The sequence below is a fragment of the Lytechinus pictus genome, chromosome 7 (genome assembly GCF_037042905.1).
Source record: "Lytechinus pictus isolate F3 Inbred chromosome 7, Lp3.0, whole genome shotgun sequence".
Classification (NCBI taxonomy): domain Eukaryota; kingdom Metazoa; phylum Echinodermata; class Echinoidea; order Temnopleuroida; family Toxopneustidae; genus Lytechinus; species Lytechinus pictus.
In genome coordinates, this window is record NC_087251.1 from 19,719,204 (window position 1) to 19,733,928 (window position 14,725).

Sequence of the window (14,725 nt, forward strand, 5' to 3'; positions counted from 1 at the left end):
TGGCGTCCGACCAGTGATCGGCTGACGACCAACTGAAACCCGGGCGGTGTCCCACCGGACGGCGACCAACCGGGCGCCGAACGTATATCGGGCGGCGAGTGAAAAGTGAGCAGGCTCCGCCAGAATTAATTAATTAAACTCCGCGCTAAATCTTGAGCGGCGACCGCCGGACGGCCGCCGGTAGGTGCCCGGGCGAAATTGGCTAAAAACTCGCCGCCCGGTCGCCGAGCAGGATAAATTTTGGAGTTGTGACCTTAGCCTTATCAATAGAAGGGGAGCTGGGCGGGAAAAATATTTAATTCACATTTTACCCGTTAAGTTTGTCGTTTTCCCGACAAGCGTCAGTCCAACAGCCATGCGCTTGCGTAACAGACATTCAACCATCATTAAAACTCCACATCTTGAATTTCACCGAAAGTCCGACACACAGGTTTACCTAATCAATTCATTGTCTACCCCATTCCTCCTCTCTTTGATTTTTCTCCTTCATTGTGTTTTCCTCTTCCTCTGTGTCCCTTTCTTTCTTTCCTACTTCCTTCCTTTATTTTTTTTTCTAGCTCTTTCCCCTTTTTTCTCTTCTTTCCCTTGTTTTTTCTCTTCTTTCCCTTTTTTCCCTTCTTTCCCTTTTTTCCCACTTTCCACTTTCTCCCTTCTTTTTTTTCCTGCTCGCTCCAATTTATAAACATTTTTCCCGAAGGCAGCGCTGATTCACCGACGACGGTCCATGCCACAGAGACCGACGAAGATGAAAGAGAAAAAAATATCGAGCTGTCCAATAAACAAACTCATTTTGCATAACTTATAATTATCATTATAAAAAAACTTAATTATTTCAATTCATAAATAGGCATATGGATAACGACAGGAAGTAATTCCTCAAAAAGCTGAGCAAAGGAATCGTTAGACTAGCTTTGCTGGAGTAAAGGAGCGCCTTGAACACCTAACAAGGTAAATCCTATATCATTATTATTAATAATAACAATAATAATAATTAGACTTATATCGCGCCAAATCCACTCTGTAGAGTGCTCAAGGCGCTTTTTAGGAAATTATAAAAGAAATTAAGAAGAATTGAAGAGAAATGTTTTGAGGAAATGTTTGAAAGTTTCAGAGCTCAAGCACTGTTTGATGTTTTCAGGGAGGCTATTCCATAACTTAGAGGATGAGTAAACAAATGATCTTTCACCCCAGGTTTTGGAAACCTTGGGGGTAACAAGAGAATTGGAAAAGGAGGAACGTAAGGATCTTGAAGGGGTATAACTTTTGATCAGTGAAATGAGGTACTGGGGAGAAGAGCCATGGACACAGTGGAAAGTTAACAACAAAATCTTGAACATAATACGTTGTTTTACAGGGAGCCAATGTAAGGATCTTAAAATAGGAGTAATGTGAGTGCGCCTGGTGGATAGAGAAACGATGCGAGCGGCAGCATTTTGAAGTTTCTGAACTTTGACTAACAGATTCTGGGGTAGATTAAACAAAAGGGAGTTTCCAAAATCGAGACGGGACGAAATTAAAGCGTGAACCAATTTTTCTGTGGCCGGTCGAGACAAGACAGTATTTCCTAATAAAACCAATATTTCGCAATTGGTAGCGAACTGATCTACAAATAAAAGAAATGTGATTCGACATTGTCATGTGAGAATCAAAAACTATACCGAGATTGCGACAAGAACTTGACAAATTTACAGTGAGGCCAGAAAATGCGATATTATTATATCCAATATGATTTCTTAAGAAAAGAATGTGACGAATTTTGTTTCAAAATATCGAGTTAAATTTAATTGGATTTATTTTTCACTGCATGTTTGTTGGCATCGAGCAGAAATCCGCGGGCAATCTGCGTTCTTCATGCGGGTTAACTGCGAGTGACTTACGGCCGCTACGGGCCGTACTGGTGTTCTACGGGTGAATTGCGGGCAATCACCCGCAACTCACCCGTAAAAAGTTTTGAGCATGTTCAAAACTTTTCTGCGGGCAACTCAGAATTCCGTGCGCTTCTGCGGGCAATATGCGTGCGAGATACTGCCAATGCGGGCGATCTGCGGGTAGCAAAAATGGTTACCCGCAAGTCGCCCGCAAGACTTGCACGGAACGATGTGACAGGGCTTTAGCAAGGTGTTATACTATCGAATGCTTTGCTGAAATCCGTCGCTTTTAATGTTGACACTGTCTTCGGTTTGTCTGCATTTATACCGTAGATAGCGTTTAGTATATCGATAGTTTGTGTGAGTGTATGGAGACCAAGATACAAAAAAGGAGGAAAAAGAAGTGTGAAATAGGATATTTTTTTCTGAAAATTATGCTATACAGTGCGTCCCACAAAAAACGAAACCGAGATTTATCGATGATTTATCATAACTTAATCGCAAATAAAATAGACAAATGACCTACCATTTTAAAGCTTAGAATCTCCTCTTTCATCTGAAATTACTTAGATTATTTCTCATTCATGAGTGAGCAAAAACTATTTGAAAAGGGGATACCAAAAAGTCACTTGGCGGGCCGTATCTGGGTTTTAAAAAGAAAACCACATCTTTAAAAAGTTCAATATCTGCTCTTTAATTTGATACCTCAATTACAGAAAATGGTCAAGAAATAACAAAGTTCTGGTTATTTGAAATAAGGCTTGAATTTCAATAATTTCAAAAAATGAAGAGGTTTTACAGGGTAGCGTTCAAACTCACTCGACACTCCGTTTTGTTGACGATCAGCCATGCATTTTAAAGTCTTTTGTTACCGTGCGATAGCTTCAGTGGGAAACCGGTGAAAACACGTTTATTTAATGAAATTATGGAAATACAAGCATTGTTTCGAGGGATCATAACTTTTTTACTACTTGACCATTTTCTGTGATTTAGGTATCAAAGAAAAGATAAGATATTGAACTTTTTAGTCATGTGATTTTCTTTTTGAAATTCAGATACCCCCCGCCAAATGATTTTTTGGCATCCTTTCTTCGCATTGTTTTTGCTCAATCATGCGTGAATGAGGAATAATCTAAGTAATACCAGATGAAAGAGGAGATTCTAAGCTTTACATTGGTAGGTCATTCGTCTATTTTATTTATGATTAAGTTATGATAAATCATCGCTAAATCTCGGTTTCGTTTTTTCTGGGACGCACTGTATATTAGATTTTTTATAACAAAAATTAGTTTTGCTCGCTCGTAACTATTAATAATTTTTGCCCGATATGCCATATCTGGCCCTCTCAATTTTTTTGGCTCATTTTATGAAGGCTACTGACCAGTCAACCATGAACATGAATTCCAGGTGATACATATCCCAGTTGCCCTTTTTAATAGTCATTTCTGATTTCGTCAATATTTATGATTTTTTTCTTATACCAAACATGATTGTTTTTTCAGTTGGTGGGCGTGGTAAATATTATTTTAAAATGACATTATTATGGCCTTAAATTCGACCCTGTATGACTGTAAAATCTTGCACATATTTCGAGATTGTTTATGTTAAACTTTTAGATGAAATTATCTTTGGTTTGATGCTAATTTATATGGCATATAAAATTATCACCTTCAAAGTGGGCGTGGCTAATAAAAGCGTTAATTAAAGAAAAACAATGCTCAAGGGTGCCAAAGTGGCATCTACTTGATTTCGAGCCAGTATTCCCTCAACTATCATTTCCACCAAAATGTTGCATTTGTACCTTTCTTTCCGTTTATGCTGAAATTTTGATAAGTTCTTCTGGACTAAATGAATTTATGTTTTGAGTTTGAATATTTATATTACATTTATTTTGTGTAATTGCGGGAAGAACCTTTTACGGGTCCTTTAAACATAATGTTGCTTTTCCGGAGACATGTATTATACTTGTCTGAATAAAATCATTTAAAAAGCCTTTTAATTATCTTTAATTATAATAGTAATATCATTGGCATTGGATCATTCGACTAAAAGAACCGAGGCCGCTTTTTAATTGAATAGATCATGCTTTTTATTTCAAACACTTTTCATAATTATTTTGTTGTTATGCATCCAAGCTACAAACTATTTGAGAATTCTATTTTATTTTAATCCTCAACAGAATCTATTGACATGCTTCATTTTTGCATTCTTTGTATCTTTTATGAAACTTATATGAATAGGATGACTTTGTCTATTCCACCACAAACATTCTTTCTTTTAATTTCAAATCAGAATAAATCGCACAATTATTTTCTTCAAACAAAACACTGTCTTCATTCATTCCTATGATTAACCAATTATCTCATGCATACTTAATTATGCATGTCTTAAATTGTCAAATTAGCAATATGCATGACCCAAATAATAGTGGCCTAGATTTGCATGTCAAATTTTCTTCTTTTTTTGTCACATAATTCTGACTTTTCAAATTTATGAATAGATTCCCAATTTTGGTAAAAATATTTATAGAATTGGATATGTTTACACTCATTTCGTTTTACGTCTTTGCAACACACACTGCCCTCTACGTAGAATATGCAAAACCTTAAATTGCGGTATTTTCAAAAACCAAATGAACTTGCCACACATGTTTCAAAGTTTTGCATATCTCAACATTTACTAAGCTTCTCAAACCAATGCTGCAGAATATGCATAATGAATATTTTATGATATAAACTCACTTTTTTGGCGGCCTAAATACTCGACGGAAGTGTACTTTGGAGACATTTTGTTCCACTGGACTGAATCTCTGACTGGGCTTCAGAATGAACATGGCTGCTGCGACCACTGATCTCATGGACCTATTCACGGAGGAATTTCTATTGTTACTGGGGGTGCTGAGCATTGTCACAGCACCCCCAGTAACAATAGATAATCCTTCGTGGATAGGTCCATGACTGATCTGTGTCTTCAAAACATCAATCATGCGTGAAAAGAAAGATCTAATGCTAAGTTCACACCAACGGCGCTTTGATGGCGCTATAAATCGGTGTGCAAAGCGGCGGCAAAGCGTAACAAAGCTTAATTAAAGCGTAAAGACCGTAATAGAGCATGAGAAAACTTTGAGCAATTCGGGACATTCGGCAAGAGCGCCAAAATTTGTTAAACTGTTTAAAAATTTGAAGTGATCTGTCACGGATTGCGTAAAGCGGGGAGAGCGTATTAAAGCTTATCAAAGCGTCACAAAGCTTAACAAAGTCGTAGGAAAGCTTAACAGAGTTTAAGAGAGCTTGGTTCAAAGCGGTGACCCCACTTTGTACGCTCTTTCACCAATTTATCTTCTTTTTAGAGTTAATATATGTAACATACGTGACTCATATGCGTAACAAACGTTACCAAGGTTTAAACAGTCACTATTTCTTTTGTCATATTGTGACAGAGATTCTTTGAGAATATGTGTAAGACAAATCCATCTAAAAGCATTTGGCAGTTATCTGTAAGTTTTATGTGTACGACTCAAAATAATAATAGGAACAGTCTAACTTTACATAGTTAACAACCTCCATTATATCTATCAATATCTTAATTCACGGTTACAGTAACTCATCAAATGAATGAAAAATATAGTGGAATAAGAATAGTCATATCTTCGAAACTATCCAACAAACGAAGGATAGTTTCATTTCCATCCCTTAACAGAACGATTATGGTCAAAGAAAAATAAGCACAGTAACGTAAGTTACAGAGGTAAAATGTGCATGTTCAGCTTCAAATTTCAGAAAAATTAAGTTTGCAACATTTCTTGCCCATATTTTATTGATTTGAAATTTAGTGTATTCTTTTGCATTTTTTCGTTGTCAGAATGGTTTTGAAAAAATCACGAAACCGAATTGTACATTTTAATGGTTTTGGGCCTAAAGTTGGATGCATTATTTTGAAAAAAAAGTAAAAACTGATAAATATTTTGTTTTGTTAAGTTTGATGCTTTTTGTACATAGTGATAACATGTTCCATTTAATATTAAAAGAGAATATGTTAAATAAAAAAAGCATTTTATGATAAAATGTAATAAAAAAATAGAAGATATTAAACTAAAATTATGTGAACAATACAAAATACACACAAATCCCCCAACCAAAAAAGAGAAAAATAATAAAACGAAAGAAATAAAAATACAGTGTCCTACAAAAAACGCCCGTCACACTTCCGGTCCGGAATGCGCAACAACTTTGATATCATTGGAAAGAGCAGCATTTTATAAGTAACTGACCAAAATATCACGAAATATGATTAGGTAGTTTTTATTTTATTACACTTTTTGCAAAGGGATGCAAGCAGTAAAATCATGTACTTTTGATAATTTGCCCATAGGCCCTACAGTTAAGGATTCGTTCAGCCTGATTTTTACCGCTTACAGACCTTTGCAAGAAGTATTATAACACAAAAACCACTGCATGTGATTTTGGTATTTTTAGATCACTTACTAAATGAAGAGTTGGTCTCTTCAATGAAACAAAAAATAATGAAACAAAAAACGACCGGAAGTGTACCGGGCATTTTTTTTATGGGACACCCTTTATAAAACATAATAAAATAGAAAAGGCAATAGAATAATAAAATAAATAGAAAAACACTGTTGAAAACTTTGAGTTTTCCACAAAGTTTTTTCTATTCATTTTTTTTATCATATTTCATTTTTTTATTTTATAATGTTTTATATTTTATTTCCTTTGTTTTATTTTCTCTGTAACAATAAGGGTTATTTATCTCACATATATAATTGATTTTCTTACTAATTTTTTAATTAGTAAGAAAATCAATTTGTAATAATTTGTAATAATCAATTTAACAAAAAATTGCGTATTTTAAAGATATTTTATCGCACATATCTAAATTTCAAATTCTGCAACTTGATTCCTTTAAATTTTCACTCCTGATTTACAATAGTAGTATTATCTGATTTTTCATGGGTAAAAAATCAATAAAAGTCTGTATTTATATTTTTTTACAAGCAGATGACATACATAACAACAACAATAACATCAATGATAATAATAACATCTTCACAAGTACACATAATACAACAAATATTTCAAACTTATATTAAAAATAAACAAAGTGTGCATATGGGAGAATGTTCTTATTTGCAGACACAAAAGTCTTTATCTTCATCATCTGCTTCTGACGATATCTGAGCCATTCCTTTCTTAACTCAATCAGGAAGTACCACCCCAGCCATTCTTTGTTGCCAGTCAACAGCACCCATTGGAGAGACGAAGTATTCTCTGAGATGATCTCTCTGATTTCTGGCATCCACAGTGGCGAGGTTCCCCCTTGCAGGTGGTTGCGGAACATCTTCCCAGTGAAGTCCATCTCTCCAGGCCCCTGGTGCAAAATTGTGCTCTTCATCTTCGTGGTCCACCGCATTGGCTGCCAGCGCCACCCTCTTCCTCAGCAGGTTGTGGAGCACCACAGCCGTCTCCACCAAATCTCTGACGTTATCTACCTTCTGTTCCAGTGTTCCCAATAGGCACCGGAACCTGTTGGCCATGATGCCAAAGGCATTCTCCACCACTCTTCTCCCCCTTGAGATCCTGTAGTTGCAGATCCTCTGTTCATCTGTCATCCCTCTTCTACTGTATGGCTTCATCATGTAGCTCTTCAGGGCAAAAGCATCGTCACCCAGGATGAAGTAGGGAATATCAGGCTGATTTTCTCCAGGGAGAGGGCATGGTGGGGGCAGCCCTATGGACCCATCTTCTAGGCATTCGAAGAGCTCAGAGTCTGTGAATATCTGGGAGTCAGACATGTGTCCTTTACCTCCCAGCTCAATCCAGATGAACTTGTACTCTGCATCTACCAATGCCAGCAGTGGTATAGAAAAGAACCCCTTAAAAGTTGTGGTAGAGACTGCCTGTGTTTGCTGGCTTCTTAATGTCTATGTGCTTTCCGTCCAAGGCACCAATTGCATGGGGGACATTCCATCTCTGTTCAAACTGCTGGGCAAGGGTGCTCCATGCTTCAGGGTGGTAGGTATGTTGAAGACCTCATCTTTATACGCCTCTACAATGGCCCTGCACACTCCTGGAATCAACTCTGATATGGTTGAGATACCACATCTGAAACCATATGCCAGTGATCTGTAGTTGTCCCCAGTGGCCAGATGTCTCAAGGTGATTGCCAGTTTGAGGCCAGCTGACAAAGGGTGCCTGTAGTTAGTCTCTTGCTTCTGGATGACTGGTGCCACTCTCGCAAGGATCTCATCGAACACCTCAGGGGTCACTCTAGTGAAGTTTGTGAAGGCAACAGGGTCCTCTAACCTCAGTTGTGTGTCCAAGAGGATAGTGAACTGGTCATACTGCTGTCTTCTTTCTTCAGTGAGTCATGGCCTGGTCCAGCAGCACCTGATGAATGGTCTTCCTCCTGCTGGTAGTTCAATCTCCTCTTGTATTTGCTGTTCTTCCTCTCTCTCCTCTGCCTCGAGGGCAAGGATGTAGTTATATAGCAGGGAGACAAAGGTCATGTCTACATCATAAGATGGTTCATACTCTGGTACATATTGAACTTCTATATCTTGTTCTTCTGCCAAAGATGCAATGATTTCGTGTATCTGCTGCATCGTTATATATACTCTGGATCAGAGGCGGGATGCAATCAGAATCTCGAATTTTGTCATTGCGTAACAGAGCCTATCAATGCACAAGAGAGCTTGATAATCGTATCAGAGCGTTATCTAAAGCGTGATAAGCGCATCAAAGCTTATCAAAGAGTAATAAAGCATATCAAAGCGTGATTTAAAGCGTAATAAATCCTGATCAATCGCCATCAAAGCGTGATAAGCCGTAGCGATTCGGGAAATGATTTGTCGCCCAAAGCGGGAACGAACTTCGTATCAGAGCGTATCAGAGCTTATCAGAGCATAACATGTCTGAGGAGATCGTGAGATTTTTTGAAAAGTAAACAAAAATGACGCCGTATTGATCGCCGATTCAAAGCGCGGCATTCGCCGTTGATGTGAACCTAGCATAAAATCAAATTACCGAAACTTCTGCCAACAGTCATGAAATGACGTGAGAACAAAATGTACTTTTGAAATTTAAGTGGATTGTACACTCCATTCCTTTACTTGTATGTGTAACGATTAGAAAAGAACAAGAGTAATAAAGAATTATTGTTCCCTTACTAAAATCATTAAATCATTTTCGTGCCATTACAGATGACCGACTCTACTTAACAATGGCTTCTAATCGTTTCAAAAGTGAGTACATTTTCTATTACGATCTTAGAAAGGGAACCGGTTTAGAAGTCTTGTTGAAGCGTGAAGATGCGGATCTACAAAACCTTATTTCCATAGCAGGTTGGTTAATATATACAGATCTCTACGGTCGGGTGTGCCAATTACAATTGATCGGACAAGGAGCGCGTGTTGAAGACGAACTTTGTACCGAACAGTATCTAGTGTTTCAATCACCGAAAAACATTGCTATGAAGCTACGAAGAGTAAAGCTTGAATGAACCGATGACGCGCATTGATGTCACACTCCCGACCTTTCGTTGGAAGAACGCGAACGCTTATTTACGACGTTAGTTGATTTTGGAAGAGACTTTTGGGCCCGTCGTCATGGTCTTAAAACTCTGTCCTGCAATGCAAATTGTGTGACATGAGATTTTTTTTTCGTTTCGCATCTGGAACGGAAACATTCAATTTGCGTTTCGTGTGCAAAATTCTGGTTGCTACTATGGTAACAGCGATATATCCGATTTAGGACGACTTTCCAAATCCACATTTGGTTCCTCCCAGAGCTCGAGAGGCAGCCCGGGGGGCCCACTTTCATTGAAGAGTGGATACCAGGCGCAACAACGCGTAAAAAGGGAAAGAGTGGGTAAGTATACGCTACGTATAGGCCTATGTAACGTTATAAAGGTGTTAAAAACGATGATTAAAATACTGAAAAAAGGGATATATTTCCAATACTTGTAGGGTTTCACAAGCCAAATAATTGTTAAAAGATGCATTTTCATAATCTGGAAAAGACTTGCTTCCCTTGTTTAGGGTACTTTTCGAAACCCCATGGTCATGCCTGGTATCCACTCATCAATGGAAGTGGTCCCCCCGGAATTTGAATCTAACCCCCCATTTCTGGGGAAAGTAAAACATAATACCCTTTACATCGTGTGCTAGAGGCGTATCGTTTGTGTAGAAGGAGTGAATAAAAGAAACAAAAGAAACCCTTATGTTCAAACGTATTGCATACGCTGTGTACATATGCGAAATGGGTTCGGCTGGAGAGGTGATCTGAGTGACCCATGGAATCAATTGCCAGTCATCCACCAATAATCCACATTAAATGCAATATCGATTCGATGGACTGTAATGATCTATATCTAAGCCTTAATTTAGTAAGTTTTTCCTCACTCACTATGTACTCGATTTGTTTGAAAAACCATTTTCTTATCAATGTCATATTCTATTTTAGGTCCTGCATTTCGAATATCTCCAGCCATCAGTCGTAATGCATGCATGTATTGCGCGCGGGTGTCGCGGGAAAGAATTTTGCACACGAAAAGCAGATCTGTAGGGCCTGTAACCCCCCTGTAACACAAATCTTAGCATTGATTGTAGAGCAGTTTTCTACGTTTGATTCTATTGACTATAATGTACAATCAATCTTAAAAATCAAGTGTATGATTAAGCGTCAACTTTTGTGTTAGGGGACCCTAATATTAGCGTCCATGAGGATTGCGAAAGGTGGCAACTATCTGGAATGATACGGACCAATCCAGTGTGACTTTCATCATTTAGAAGGGTTGAAGTGATCCGGAAACGCTCTGACCATGACGTCTTGTATCATTCAAGAGTGACTGTGACCGGAATCATTGACAAGCAAGTCATGTAATCAATATCGTTTCACGAAATGGTACAAAGCCTGATGATATAATTTTTTTTTTACGTTTTGACTTTTCCCCCTATTTTTGCATTTTTGAACAGCTCCCATCTTAGATCATTATCTTACCATGTTTTCTACCGTAAAAAATATTTCATATTTGTTATTGTGATTCGTGATATTGGAAATGTCTTGGAAATGTCATGCTCTTTTATTGAATAAATGGCAGCCATTCAGTATAAAAATGATACACAGAACCGGTATGTACATAAGATATAACTTTGGCCCGATTGAAGCCGTATATGGTACTAAAGTTATCCACTGATCCACAAAGGCAGTCGATGCTTTTTTTAGCATGGGTCAAGGGAGGCGTAATTAAACAAAAATTACAATTTAGAGGCACAAATTTGAGGCCGTGATCACGTCAGTGGATATGGTTAACCCAAGCAGCCCCCTCACCTCCTGTTCCCCGCCTGCAAATTACCAAACGCATGATATTAATCGGCGGCCAGACGTGGCATGATCGGCAAATTTTCAACAATAAAAAAATACCTTTAAGTGAGCGAAGCGAGCGAGGATTTGTTTTACATTTCAAGTTCTGAAACGATTTTGTGATTAATTTTGATATGATATCATGCTTCACTATTTCAACTTAATTTTCTTGGTCATCCAAATTTTGGGGTCCATGGTCCCAAGCCATCACCTATCTTTACACCAGTGGCAGTAGCATAATAAGCCTCCAAAATTTGAGGGGAAAAAGTACGTAACAATAAGTTTCGCCGAGCGAAGTTATTTTTCTTTTCTTGGAACATTTTGAGAGCTTGGCTCATAAATCCTTCAAAGCCCACCCCCACCCCCATCTTGCCGATCTATACGCCAGTTACTTGAATTGATGTTTTATTGGTAATACAGAACGGGGGGGGGGTCTTCAAGTATACCAAACAACAGATAATACGCAATCACATAGCAGCGCACCTGGCTCGTAGAATAACCCATTGAAAGTGCGTATATTTTTGTCAGAAGCCCCTTAGATATGACCGTCTCAGCTATAGTCCGGGGGCTGGGGGAGTTTATTCAGCTGATCGGGTACAAAAGGTTTGATGGTCCCAACATCTTGGCATGATATCAGTGGTCAAGAAAATGTGTTGCTGCCGGGTCATATTCTGTACGGAAGGCCCAGAGGACCCAATTTTTGTCGGCCATCTTGGATTTTTCATGAAAATCAATTATTTTCATATTTTTGCACAAACAATGGAAAAATATGAAATGAATACGCATTTCACAATGATTTAGACAGTATAAATCGATTGCAATCGTTTTTTTAACAGTCCGGTTAATTTTTTTTGAAAAATATTAGAATTTATGCCAAAATTTCCATGTTTTTAGGCAAAAATTTGCATGTTCATTGAAATCTTTCCGTTTTGTCATTAATATCAACAATTAATGAAAAATATCAGCATTCAACACGAAAGAGAATATATTAACGAGAAGATTGATATGCTTCATGACATTATTGATGTCTTAATTTGGTTAGATATAGGGAAAATACTTCCAAATGTATTCCCCGATATTGCGATTAAATGACACCAAAGAGCAACCTCCGTCACTAGTCACACTATATTGATACCGACTTCAATGCGTTCGCTAGCTTGCCTTTCAAAAGAGTACAATAGACTCAATCGGTCTTGTCTTGTCTTTATTGGTGTGACCATGGACCTATTATTGGTTGTAAGACAATGAAAGTGATTTGCTATAATAGAAGAAACATCTTTTTGCCTCAGTGTGGGCTCCCAATTCGCAGATTTTCTAATAAAAAGATAAAATACAGAACAGGGGTGGGTAATTTCAGGAGCCCCTGACGGGGGTAGGTTTTGCTGTACCAGCACCTCTTTATATGTAACTGATAGAGGAAAGGCAACTCTTTTGTCTCCATGTGGTTTTAAGACAATGAAAATGGATTGCTTTTTAGCAGAAACACCCTTTAGCCTCAGTGGGGGCTCCAAATTTGCAGATTTTCCCATAAATTTGCAAAATACGGAAAAAGGGGATGGTGTTTTCGGCATCCCACTGACGGGAGTGGCTTCAATTTTCCAGTAATTCTTTATATGTAGCAGATAGAAGAACGTCTACTCTTTTGACTTCAAGTGGTTTAAAACGATAAAAATTGTTTCACTACATAGTAGAAACACTTTTTTCATCAATGTGGCTTCAAAATGACGAATTTTCCAAGAAATGGGCAAAATACGAAAAAGGGGGTGGGTGACTTGGGGCAGCCCCCTGAGAGGGTAGGCTTTGTTGTGCCCTCACTTAGTTAAATGTAGCTAATAGAGAAAAGCCTACTCTTTCGTCTGCAAGTGATTTCAAGAAAATAAAAGTTGTTTTTATACCTAACCGAAGCATCATTTTGCCACATTGAGGGCTCTAAAAGGCAAGATATTTTAATAGTCAAGCTTCGGATAAGGGTGGGGTACCTTCGACAGGATCTTGCGGGACTATGTTTTAAGGTGTCCGAGTGTAATTGCTTGCGACTTGCAGAGCAATCCCTCCTCTAACTTTTCCAAGAGGTTTTATTAACATAAAAGTTGCTTAAATATGAAAAAACGCTTTTTGCCCTCATACCCATATAATTATGTAATATACACTTTTCTATCGCGACGCTCATGACATGCATTTATGCGTGCTAGTCACACCAACAAAGGTAAGACAAGACCGATTTAGTCTATTGTACTCTTTTGAAAGGCAAGCTAGCGAACGCATTGAAGTCGGTATCACTAGTGTGACTAGTGACGGAGGTTGCTTTTTGGTGTCATTTAATCGCAATATCGGGGAATACATTTGGAAGTATTTTTCCTATATCTGTGTGTATTTGAGTTTTGTCAGACGTGTATCAATCAGATATGATTATTTACGTCTGGGACCGACCTTTAACGTCACCATCCGAAAGACGTGACCAGGGCTCGAACCTCGAACCTCTACATCAATTTGTAACTTCCCCGCATAGCTTGGATTACAGGCGCACGCCACAACGCCCAGTCTAACCAAGTTAAGACATTAATACTGTCATGAAGCATATCAATATTCTCGTTAATATATTCTCTTTCGTGTTGAATGCTGATATTTTTCATTAATTGTTGATATTAATGACAAAACGGAAAGATTTCAATGAACATGCAAATTTTTGCCTAAAAACATGGAAATTTTGGCATAAATTCTAATATTTTTCAAAAAAAATTAACCGGACTGTTAAAAAAACGATTGTAATCGATTTCTACTGTCTAAATCATTGTGAAATGCGTATTCATTTCATATTTTTCCATTGTTTGTGCAAAAATATGAAAATAATTGATTTTCATGAAAAATCCAAGATGGCCGACAAAAATGGGGTCCTCTGGGCCTTTCGAACAGGTTATGACCCGGCAGCAACACATTTTCTTGACCACTGATATCATGCCAACCTGTTGGGACCCGATCAGCTGAATAAACTCCTCCAGCCCCCGTACTATTAGGTCTATATGTCTGATTTCGAAAGTGAAAGAGCGCCATCACTAGTTACTAATACCCACAACCCCTTTTTCTTTCCATCCTTTTTTTCCCCTCTCCTGTCTTTTCAACCGATCAAGTAGCAGGGGGTAGAATGCCATTTTACGGTTAATACTTATACTTCGGTCACATTTGCTCTACGAATCGAAAACAGCCGCTTTATTCATTTTTATTCAAGCCACCTATATCTAGCTGGTAGCAACAATGTTAAAACGGCTGTTTTCGACTTGCCGTAACCGAGGTATTAATGATCGTATCGTTTTAAAAATATTTAAAACTATCTTTCGGTAACGTTTTTTTTTCTTCTATAGAAAAGCCCTTCAATCTCTTATCTTACAAATTTAAATGTCTAAAATTATCTGAAAGTTATAGACGAAAATTGCATTGTCTAGTTCTCATCCCATTCTATTCTTGAAAATTGATTTTATTACT